This window comes from Podarcis gaigeae (genome assembly GCF_964106915.1).
Source record: "Podarcis gaigeae genome assembly, chromosome: 8".
NCBI lineage: Eukaryota > Metazoa > Chordata > Lepidosauria > Squamata > Lacertidae > Podarcis > Podarcis gaigeae.
Genome location: NC_139684.1, coordinates 74958037 through 74969516, shown reverse-complemented (window position 1 = coordinate 74969516; position 11480 = coordinate 74958037). Strand labels below are relative to the sequence as shown.

General features: G+C 47.3%; 1 long non-coding RNA gene across 1 annotated transcript; it reads right to left on the bottom strand.

The window, feature by feature from the left end:
- Positions 1-271: 271 nt before the first annotated feature.
- Positions 272-938, bottom strand: LOC310851848. The gene is made up of 2 exons (XR_014567878.1): positions 558-938; positions 272-430 (listed from the first exon to the last, which is right to left on the bottom strand). It is a non-coding gene; the product is annotated as an uncharacterized lncRNA (long non-coding RNA).
- Positions 939-11480: the final 10542 nt, after the last annotated feature.

Below are 11480 nucleotides of genomic sequence, written 5' to 3'. Positions count from 1 at the left end.
TTTATTTTTCGTCCAGCTTTCGTTGGGCTGTAATGCAAGCTTGACACTCCAGATGACAAAAATGCAATAACCCTGGGGAGGCATCGTAGCACAGCTAAAAGCATGGAAGGATGTGTGGCCAGTCCAGGATAATCCCACCATTTATGGACCATTATTGGGGCAATGTCGTATTGCAGAATTACACCTTCCCACCCCCACCCCCCAAAATCCCATCCAGCTGGTCCTAGTTGGTCAGCTGCATTGGCTGACTGCTGTGTAGGACGGCCAGATGTTGCAGAGGGCAGGACTCTTGCACTTTTTAATAGTTGTGCAGGAGAGGGGATTTCAGCAGGGTGAAACAGGACAGCGTACAGTGCACAAATTCAGCAGGTGCAGTGATGGGGAAAAGTTTCGTCTCTTGGATAACTGCCTGTTAAGCACAGGAGGAGCCCTGCAAGAGAGAGAATAAAAACTTTGTTCTAGGCAAGTGGAAAAACACATTTTCTGCAGACACCCATTTCTTCAGCAGCACCCAAGAAAGAAAAACAAATGCATCGCTAATCTCTTTAGAGGCTTACCACATTTGGCTAAAACCGCAAATCGGGGACTCTATGTAAGGAATGTGGCATCTCAGGCTTGAGCTTCTGGTCCCCTTCCGCATCTGGGTCAACACAGAGGGGCACCTCACCATCTTCTCTGTGATGCACGTTTCTCCCAATCTTTTCTCCAAGGAGCTCGTGGTATCCCCCCTCCTCATTTAATACCCGTTAACAACCCTGCGAGGTAGGTTAGTCTGAGAGGCAGCCCAAAGGCACCCAGGAAGCTTCACTGCCCAGTGGCATAGCAAGGCCAGTTGCCCCGGGCATGAAATTGTTAGGGGCATAAGATTTCAACACCTGGTGGTGCCTCAATACAGCTGCATGGGCTCCATTGAAAATGGCTTCTCCATGCGAAGCAGAAATTGGCCTCTCCAGACAACAGAACAACTCTTCTTTTCTCATCTCTATGGCTACAATTTCCTGGGTGATGGAGACACTTCCATTAGGCAGCTGAATGGGCATGCATACTCTGTCTGTTTCAAACCCACCCACACCTCCACGCAGCCCCGGGCACTGGCAACCCACACTATGCCACTGTCGTGGCCATGTGAAGATTTGAACCCTGTCCTCCCATGTCTTAGTCTGATGCACTAACCACTAAATCACATTGTCTTCCTCCTCCTCCAGAAAGTGAAAATGCCCAAGCATAAGAGGGTCACTTTTAAATAAATCACATGACATTGTGCAATCCTTCAACAGCCATCATCACCCAAAAAAGGGTTGTTACAGAATTGCATAACATTTGTACGCACTATCTATAGACGCAAATTCGGGGGTGGGGGTGGGAATACTGCAGTTTATGATGCAAAACATCTCACCATCATGGGGAAGACTCCTGGGGGCCAGGGGCCAAATGTCTGCTGATCGAGTACTAAAGGGCAGCTATTTCCAGACTCCTGATCTTCCTTCTTGTGGTTCTTCAGCTTCACACCAGGCAGCCCTTACAAACAGAGAGCTCCTTCAGTTAACAGCATGCGCAAGGAACCTTTGGCCTGCCAGGTGTTGCTGAAGCACACCTCCCATAATCCCTAGTCATTGACCGTTCTTCCTGGGGCAACATCTGGAGGGCCAATGGCTCCCCAAACCTGAGTTAGAGGATTGTTCCCTCAAAGGATGGTCATCTGTCATGGATGCTTTAGTTGAGATTCCTGCCTTGCAGGGGGTTGGGCTAGATGACCCTCAGGGTCCCTTCCACTTATACCATTCTATGAATCCACACACTTTTTAATATATAAATGAGGGCTTTTTTTTTTTTTTGAGGATTTTCTTCTGCAACAAAAAAAGCGCTTCTTCTTCAGCGATCACTCGTAGCTGAGTAAGATTGTCTTCCATAAACATGGTTTTGACAGAGAGTCCATAAGTGACTGTGGAGGCCAATTCTGGACCCACACGTCCTTCCACAGTGGGGACATTGGTTTCCGGGCGGGAGTTGATCATGGTTTGGATTTGCCAAGCGTGCTTTCCTCTTAGCACGTTTCTCCCTTGCGTCCTGAGTTTGAGTGTCTTCAAAGCCCATGACACCTTTGGTAAAGGCTGCTCTCCAACTGAAGTGCTCGCAGGCCAGTGTTTCCCAGTTGTCGGTGTGTATAACAAAAAAGTACACAAGCCCAACCTGGAGATGTCAGGAATGGAACCTGCAATCTCCTGCAGGAAAAGCAGATGCTCTACCATGTGTGGTTATCTAACTGTGGGGCAGCCCTCTCTTTGGAGTACAGTGGTACCTCTGGTTAAGAACTTAATTTGTTCTGGAGGTCCATTCTTAACCTGAAACTGTTCTTAACCTGAAGCACCACTTTAGCTAATGGGGCCACCCCCTGCCACTGCGCAATTTCTGTTCTCATCCTGAGGTAAAGTTCTTAACCTGAGGTACTACGTCAGAGTTAGCAGAGTCTGTAACCTGAAGCGTCTGTAACCTGAAGTGTCTGTAACCTGAGGTACCACTGTATCTGACTTTCCAGGGAGAGACAGCATCCTAAAGCAAGTTGTGCCTCCAGCCAAGAGGACTGGGACTGCATGGCGAAGAACCCTCACTGCCCCCCAGCGGAAAGCGCCCTCACTGTGCCTTTGCTTGGGAAGAAGCAGGCTCAGAAAGGGCCACTCCTTTGTTGTTAGGAAGCTTCCTTGCGATGTCAGCAGGGGGCTTGCTGCGCCTCTGTTTATGCCTGCAGTGAGATTAGTGCCTCCAAGCTTCAGGCCCTCGAGGGCAACAATAGCAGGTTTGCAGAAGACTTCTTGTTTTTTCCTTCACCACCCAACATCAGGAAATATCCATGGGCAGATCTACACTGTGCATTTAAAACATGTGACTTCCCCCAAATAATCCTGGGAACTGTGGTTTCCCCCTTACAGAGCCACAATACCCAGCACCCTGAACAAACTACACTTCCCAGGATGCTATGGGGCAAGTCACGTGCTTTAAATGTACAGTGTGAATCATCGGCTCTGATCATTGGTTTCGGGTTGGCGGAATAGAAAGTATATTTAAATGTTTGAGAAGCAACCCTTTCAAGGGCTCAAAAAACAGTTACAAAACGAAGGGACTGAGAGGGCTAATTAATTCAGGCAACCTTATAAAATCCGGTGAAGAATTTTAATAACCAGTCTGAAAAGTTTAATGGTTGAGGTTGTTAGCTTTTACCCCCTGGTAGAGCTCCTGCACATTTAACAGCTGCTGGACTCAGAAAAGTTTCTAAGAGGTGCAACTTGTTCCTACCACTTATCTTCATGTCACAAAAAAGTTTCCTTCTAAGCGTTTGCTTGCTTGCTTGTTCAGAAGCTATTAACAGCACAGGAGCCCTGTGAGGGAAAATTTGGTCACCATGCTTCTCAAATGTCATCAGCAAAGGTTGCCAAATTTTTTCCTGGCTGCGCTCTTGTGTCTTTAACATGACCAGCAGACTGGAGACTGGTAGCAGCTGCTGGAACCATATAACACTGGTCCTGAAAGACCTACATTGACTCCCAGTAAGTTTCTGAGCACAATTCCTGGTGGATAGAAGCTTTGTGGCTTGAGGCTTGAGGGATCATTAACAGTGACTTCCCATAAAATCTCAGGGATCCGCTTGGGGTATAAGGGTTTAGGCAGTCCCTGAGATATCCTGGACCCAAATTGTTAAGAGCCTTGTAAATTAATACAGGGACCTTGAACCTGGTCTGGTAGCATATGAGCAACCAGTGAAATCTTTTGAGCGCTGGAAGGGATGTGCTGGCGATAGTCTGTCCCCATTGGCAATCTAGCAGCAGTGTTTTGCACCAGCTGGAGCCTCCGGATCAGGCCCAAGGGTAAACCCGCATTTATGAATCACTTCATATGATGCATCACAAAATGATTTGCAATGCAATCTATATGTCTAAAACAATTATATATATATCAAAGCAACTGAAACAATTGCAAACACACCCCAGTTAAAAAAACAGTTACCAGACCCTCCTATTTTCCAGGGACAGTCCCTGATTTACAGAAACCATCCCGGGTTCTGATTTGACCCCAGAATGTCCCACTTTTCCTTGGGATGTCTGTATTTTCATTGGCGAAATGTTGGAAGGTATGGAGTTATGTGTTCCTCCCCCGAATCCAAGGAGATAAGTAACTATAACACCTTGAGAAGACATCTGAAGGCAGTACTGTAGGGGGGAGTTATTTAATGCTTAATGTTTTATTATGTTTTTATATGCGTTGGAAGCCGCCCAGATATTATGAGCAGGGTATAAATGTTGTTGTTGTTGTTGTTGTTGTTGTTGTATGGAATCGGGTGTCCTTATTTTCATTGGAGAAATGTTGGAGGGTACAAGTAACTTCCCAGTTGTTTTGGCTGTACCTTTCCAAAATCCACAGTTGGGAACTGTTTGCCTCATCTGTTAAGCCCGCCCTAGCTGGGCCAAGATAAGTTGCAAAGGCATTTTGAAGGAAACAGAACAAAAGGCCTCTCTCACCTGTCTGGGTAAGCGCACAGTCCAGATAAAGAGCTACCAGCTTGTTCACAGGTCTCTCTAGCTTCACACACTACAGTGGCTTGATTTGGTTCAGAAAGGGCAGATAAGCTTTATCACTGGCTCACGGCTGCTTTATCAAGCTACAGCTAGGCATGGTTAGAGGCAGGAGGCGGGCGGAAGGGAGGAGGGACATTGTCTGCCCTACGCAAGATAGGATACTACTGGGTTTTGCTAGTGGATCATGTTTCAGTTTCTCCATGCTGCTGACTAAGCAAGCTGGGCTCAATGAAATCCCCTCTTCCACACAGCTATTCAAGGCGCAGAAACATAGGACGCCTCCGAATGCTGAGTCAAAGCCTTGGTCTATCTAGACAGCTCAGTGTTGTCTACACCAGTAGTTTTCAACCAGGGAGCCATGGCACCCTGGGGTGCCTTGAATGATGGTCAGGGGTGCTGTGGACAACACTGGCCTCTGGCTTCCCTCCTTCCTTCCTTCCCTCCCTCCCTCCCTCCTCTCTGCTTCCCAAAGGCTTGCACAGCTGTTTGTTGCAGCAGCCCTGGCTATAAGCTCCCCAGGCAAATAGTACCTCTGGAGCTGGCGAGGGGGTGCCCCTGTGGGGCAGTGTGAGGATGCACCTATCTTGAGGGAAGGGAGGGCAGCTCAGAGACCGGGAGTGGCAGCAGCGGCTGGCCATAGGACTCCCAAAGAGAGGGGAGAAGAGAGGGGGGACGACTCCACAATGGAGGGTGTTTTCAAAAAAAGGGCGAGAGGCTGCCAGCTCTGCAGGCAAGGGGTGACATAACTGGGCTCCTGAGCCCCACAGGGGTGCCGCAGAAAGAAGGTACTTGGTCTAAGGAGCCGTGGACTCAAAAAAGTTTGAAAACCTCTGGTCTACACTGATTGGCAGCAGCTCTCCAGGAATGAAGACTGCTGTCTCCTCTCCTAGCCATACCTGGAGACGTCAGGAACTGCATGCAATGTGGATGCTTTTTGCTGGTTCAGATCAACCCATGTTAAGCAAGCTAGCCTTGCTGCAATCTCCTCTTCTGCACAACAATTAAAGTTAGCTAGCCGCCTTGCAATGAGTCAGACCCTTTCCAGAATTGTAGAGTTGCAAGGGACCCCCAAGGGTCATCTAGACCAACCCCCTGCAATGCAGGAATCTCAACAAAAGCATCCATGGCAGGTGGCCACCCAACCTCTGCTTAAAAACCTCCAAGGAAGGAGAGACCACCACCTCCCGGGGGAGACAGTTCCACGGTCAAACAGCTCTGTCCGTCAGAAATGTTCTTCCTGACGTTTAGACAGGCAGAAGCTCTGCAGAATTTTAGACTGGTGTCTTTTCCCTCAGCGCTTCCAGGTGATGGTGGGGACTGAACCAGGATTCCAGCGAGATCCTGCACACAAAGCGGATGCTCTAACCAGTGAGCTACAGGAAGGGTGCTCTCTTTTTTAGCACCTGTCCACCATTGCTATTGTCTGCAACATGTCTCCTTGAATGGGACTAGCTGCACGCAAAGGGCATCCTGCACCAAGAAAAACCCCAGTTGGTGCAGTCAGCCCTCTGCCATTGACGGCGCTACAAAGAGAGTCCCTTCTCTCTATTTCTGAAGTTCGTGAATGAATGAGAATAGGGAAGCCACAGGCCACTTGCACACCTATAGAGCAATAGCCCACCCTGGTGGCTTTAGGAGGGAACTGCAGCTAAAGGAATTCGGAATGATTCCTAGGGCTTAGGTAAAGGTAAAGGTACCCCTGCCCGTACGGGCCAGTCTTGACAGACTCTGGGGTTGTGCGCCCATCTCACTTAAGAGGCCAGGGGCCAGCGCTGTCCGGAGACACTTCCGGGTCACGTGGCCAGCGTGACATCGCTGCTCTGGCGAGCCAGAGCTGCACACGGAAACGCTGTTTACCTTCCCGCTGGTAAGCGGTCCCTATTTATCTACTTGCACCCGGAGGTGCTTTCGAACTGCTAGGTTGGCAGGCGCTGGGACCGAGCAGCGGGAGCGCACCCCGCCGCAGGGATTCGAACCGCCGACCTTTCGATCGGCAAGTCCTAGGCGCTGAGGCTTTAACCCACAGCGCCACCTGCGTCCCTATATCCTAGGGCTTAGGACCATCTTAATTTCTGACGCCACGGGATGCGAACGCTAACATTTTCCTCGAGGGAAAAAATCCACGCAGTGCAAAGAAGCACAGCCAGCAGCACTGTGCGAAGCTTGTTGCTGCCGTTTGTCGTTTATTAGATCGGAATATATGCTGAGCCTTTGCCGAAGAGGTTGCATCATTTGGGACTGTCTAGTTTCCAGGAAAGGAGAGTTAAGAGGCGACATAGAATCATACAGTTGGAAGGGACCCCCGAAGGTCATCAAGCCCAACCCCACCGCAATGCATGGAAACTTATCATTTTATGGCATGGGGAAAGTGAATAGAGAGAGGTTACTCTCTCTCTCTCTCTCATATATAACTCTAGAACTCAGGGGCATCGAATGAAGCTGGTTGCAAGATTCGAGACAGATAAAAGCAAGCGCTTCTTCATGCAGTGCAGAGTTAAACTACGGAACTCACTGCCACATGAGGCAGTGACTGCAACCAACTGCAATGCTCTTTCCTCATCCCCTCCTTGCATGGTCTCCACAGGCCGCTGTTTTGCAGCTGTGAGAACCGAATGTTGGACAGGCTTGTCCATTGGCCTGATCCAGCAGTCTCTTTTATTGTGGTTGTGCTCATAACTCAGTGAGGTGGGTTAGGCTTAGAGGCAGCAACTGGCCCAAGGTGACGCAGTGAGCTTCACGGCTGAAAGTGGGGTTTCGAACCCTGGGCTCCCACCACCAATGACACATTGGCTCCCAATTGTGCCTATGTGTGCAGAAAAAGCACATGGGGTGCAACCCTAGAGCAAAACGGCGCATGTTGTGTTACTTTCACATACGAAATGTTCTGAACTGGTTATGGCAGCCCTGTTTAAAGTAGGATCAGACTTTGCCAATGTAGAGCCCTCCAGATCTTTTGGAGTATGGCTCTGTCTTGCCAAATGCAAGACAGCTCTTTTAAAATTAGATTCAGAAGCAATGCAAACGCAAGTGGGTGAGAAGATTTCAGATTTTATTATGAACAGCAAGTAAAATATACATGACCAAGCAGCACTTCAGTCTGCCAAGGGGAAGCCCTGGAGACGTGGTGAGGTGACCACCAGGTAGCCTTCTTTTGCACAGCTCTGTGGCCAACAGCCTGTGCGCGAACTCCCAGCTCCTGTATTCAAAACTAGGTATTTTATAGATGCTGGTCCCTGCTGGAGCTGAGCTTTGTTGTTGTTGTTTAGTCGTTTAGTTGTGTCCGACTCTTCGTGACCCCATGGATCAGAGAACGCCAGGCACCTCTGTCCTCCACTGCCTCCCGCAGTTTGGTCAAACTCATGCTGGTAACCTCGAAAACACTATCCAACCATCTCGTCCTCTGTCGCCCCCTTCTCCTTGTGCCCTCCATCTTTCCCAACATCAGGGTCTTCTCCAGGGAGTCTTCTCTTCTCATGAGGTGGCCAAAGTACTGGAGCCTCAGCTTCAGGATCTGTCCTTCCAGTGAGCACTCAGGGCTGATTTCCTTAAGAATGGAGAGGTTTGATCTTCTTGCAGTCCATGGGACTCTCAAGAGTCTCCTCGAGCACCATAATTCAAAAGCATCAATTCTTCGGCGATCAGCCTTCTTTATGGTCCAGCTCTCACTTCCATACATCACTACTGGGAAAACCATAGCTTTAGCTATACGAACCTTTGTTGGCAAGGTGATGTCTCTACTTCTCAAGATGCTGTCTAGGCCTGTCATTGCCCTTTTCCCAAGAAGCGGGCGTCTTTTAATTTCGTGGCTGCTGTCACCATCTGCAGTGATCATTGAGCCCAAGAAAGTAAAATCTCTCACTACCTCCATTTCTTCCCCTTCTATTTGCCAGGAGGTGATGGGACCAGTGGCCATGATCTTCGGAGCTGAGCTACTCTACATCAAAGACCTTTTTTTTTCAAGGGATAGAGAAAGCAATAAAACATAGATGACCAGAGTCAGGAAGAGATAACCAAACAGGAAGAGTTGGCCATGTCAGATCACTATCTCCTCAAAATTAAAATAATCTTCCGGAATAATTATCCCATACAGGCTCCCATCATTCCCAGCCAACACTTACTTCCTAGGGCTCATGGGAGTTGTAGTCCAAACTGTTATGTACTGAAGTTCTCGCCCTGGGCCAGCAGGGGGACACTGTAGATTGTTTTCACTCAGGTTCACATATGCAAATAAGGGATTGAAAGTGACGTTCCGTGATTGGATAGTTACAGAAAATGGTTACTGTTGCATTCTAGTGGAGCTCTGTATAAGCAGGCTGGCTGAACCCTTCAGTTCAGTTCTGTTCTGGCCTGTGAATAAACAAGAGCTGTTTGAAGAATTGCTGTGTCGTCTGATATGTTCACCCACAACTTAACACAAACCATCTGGAGAATACCAGGTTGTGCACGCTGGTATACAACACTGAAACCTTCAGCAAAGGTTTTTTTCTCTAGCGGGAGAGCAAACCGAATGCAAGGAATTATTAGCATGGAGAAGGAAAATCCCAAAGAGGACATTCCCTCCATTTCCTTTATGTAAAAAATATGTGGTCATGGTCAGCTTTGTTTGGCCAGCAATTCTGGAATGGAGCCTGTTGCCACCGCCCCCCAGCTGCTATTGGGCTACAAACAATATTTTAAGACCCACCCTATTTTTTTTAAAAAAAGTAATTTTTTTTTATTAAAGGATTTTCATAGTTAACAAGGGTACATCCGGCGTCTCTGTTTTCAGAGGATAGAGCCTTTTCTACAGGTCGGCTATATTCGGTGTGAGACACCTGCTGCCAGAGACTTTTGTTTTAACTGGCTTGAATGCTGTCTTTCTAAATCGCTGTAACCTGTGTTGGGACCTCATGGTGAAGACCAGTTAAGAAATCCGATGGAAGAATAGCAGCTCCTTCCATCACCCCTGAGGGGTAAGCTGGCTGGGGCCGATTCCCAGAGGTTGTCCGACACACAAGTGGAGGGCCATGGGATCCTGTTGCCCCCTGGGATATGGCTCTGGCCACTCAAAAAGGCCATTGCAGAGCTAGGAAATATATTTTTTTTGTTATAAAATACTTTATTTAAGAAAGATACACATATACACAGATCCAAAAAAGTAATATACATATCTAGATCAAAAAAAGAAATAGGAAATAAAAAGAAGAAAAGAAAAATAAGAGCAAACAACAAGAATACAAGCCAGAAAGAAGAAAAAGAAACTTTGACATTTACACTTACACATAGTCGACTTCCATTCACCTCGGTTTAGGATTATATACTCTCATATATCTTCTGCAGTTATTCTTACTATAGCTCTAAACGTCGTAGGATTTAATTATCGTCTACTGTTAGGTTCTTAATTCCAAGATTGTTCTCGATATAGTTTAGAAATTTAGTCCAATCATCTTTTAATTTTACGGTATTATAATGCCTAATGCTTTGTGTTAATCTCGCCAATTCTATGTATTGAAATAACCTCACCTGCCACTCTCCAATCGTGGGTATATCGGGGGATTTCCATTTTTTTGCTATTAAGATCCTCGCTGCGGCTGTAGCATATTGGAAGAAGGTCTGATCTGTATTTTTTATTTCCTCGCCAATCATGCCTAAGAGGAACACCTCGGGTATCTTGGGGAAATTGTACTTCAAAATTTTCTTTAACTCCTCATAGATTTGTCCCCAAAACCTCTTCACCACATCACAGGTCCACCAGATATGGAAGAAGGTCCCTACTTTATCTTTACACATCCAGCAAGTATTGTCTACAGTTCTATACATCTTCCTTAATTTTGCCGGGGTCAGGTACCATCGGTACATCATTTTATCCAAGTTCTCACGTAGGGCTGCACATGCTGTAAACTTCATGCCCTTCTTCCAGAGGATCTGCCATTTATCGTACCCTACCTCGTGCCCTAAATCTCTAACCCATTTGACCATAACTCCTTTCACCACATCCTCTTTAGTGTCCCATTCCAATAGTTGTTTATACATTTTGGAAAGGAGTTTATTATCGCTTTCTAAAATTTCCACTTGAAATCTAGACTTTTTTTCACCCATTCCCAGTTTCTTGTGTTCACACCACAGTGCGTTAATTTGGTGAAAGTGTAGCCACTCCTTAATCCTACCTTTCAACTCATCGTAACTTCCACCCTTCTTCTGTTTTAACTAAAAGATCCTCATACGTCCACCTTTCACCTGTCATGTTTAATTTCTTTATTTTGATGATATCAACTGGGGAGAGCCACCGATTCCCAGAGGTTGTCCGACACACAAGTGGAGGGCCATGGGATCCTGTTGCCCCCTGGGATATGGCTCTGGCCACTCAAAAAGGCCATTGCAGAGCTAGGAAATATGTAGAACAGAACAGGGAGGCAGATAAGCTTTGCTAGATGAAAAGGCTATAAAGTGCTCCCTTGGTTGAAACTTGGATAGAGTAAAAGTGTGTGCGTTGGGATCTGTCTAAAGTGCACCATTGCAGGGGTAAAGGCAAACCAAACTGCTGAAGTGTTACAGCACCTGCTGTGGCTGCAGAAACTGATACAGGAGAGACATGATTTGTTGCAGCTGGGGCAGAGGGAGGCATCCAGTTTTGCCGCTGCAGAATCGCCATGGCGTTTCTTCTCTCTGAGCTCCTCCCAGCGGTCATTCCTCCTCTGTTCACTGCTGCAGATGTACAACCTGACTGCCTGTCTCCAGGCCATGTGTTGTAACCCAGCAAGATCTGGAGGGGACAAAGCTGTCTTTTTTAGAATGGAAACGCTTCCATATTTGCTTTGTTTTGAAAGTTCCTTTTTTGGGTGCCTGTGTACAATGGCTGCACCTCCATCATCATCATCATCATCATCATTTCTCTCCCCCCCCCCCGCCCAAACCACAAACACAACATTATCC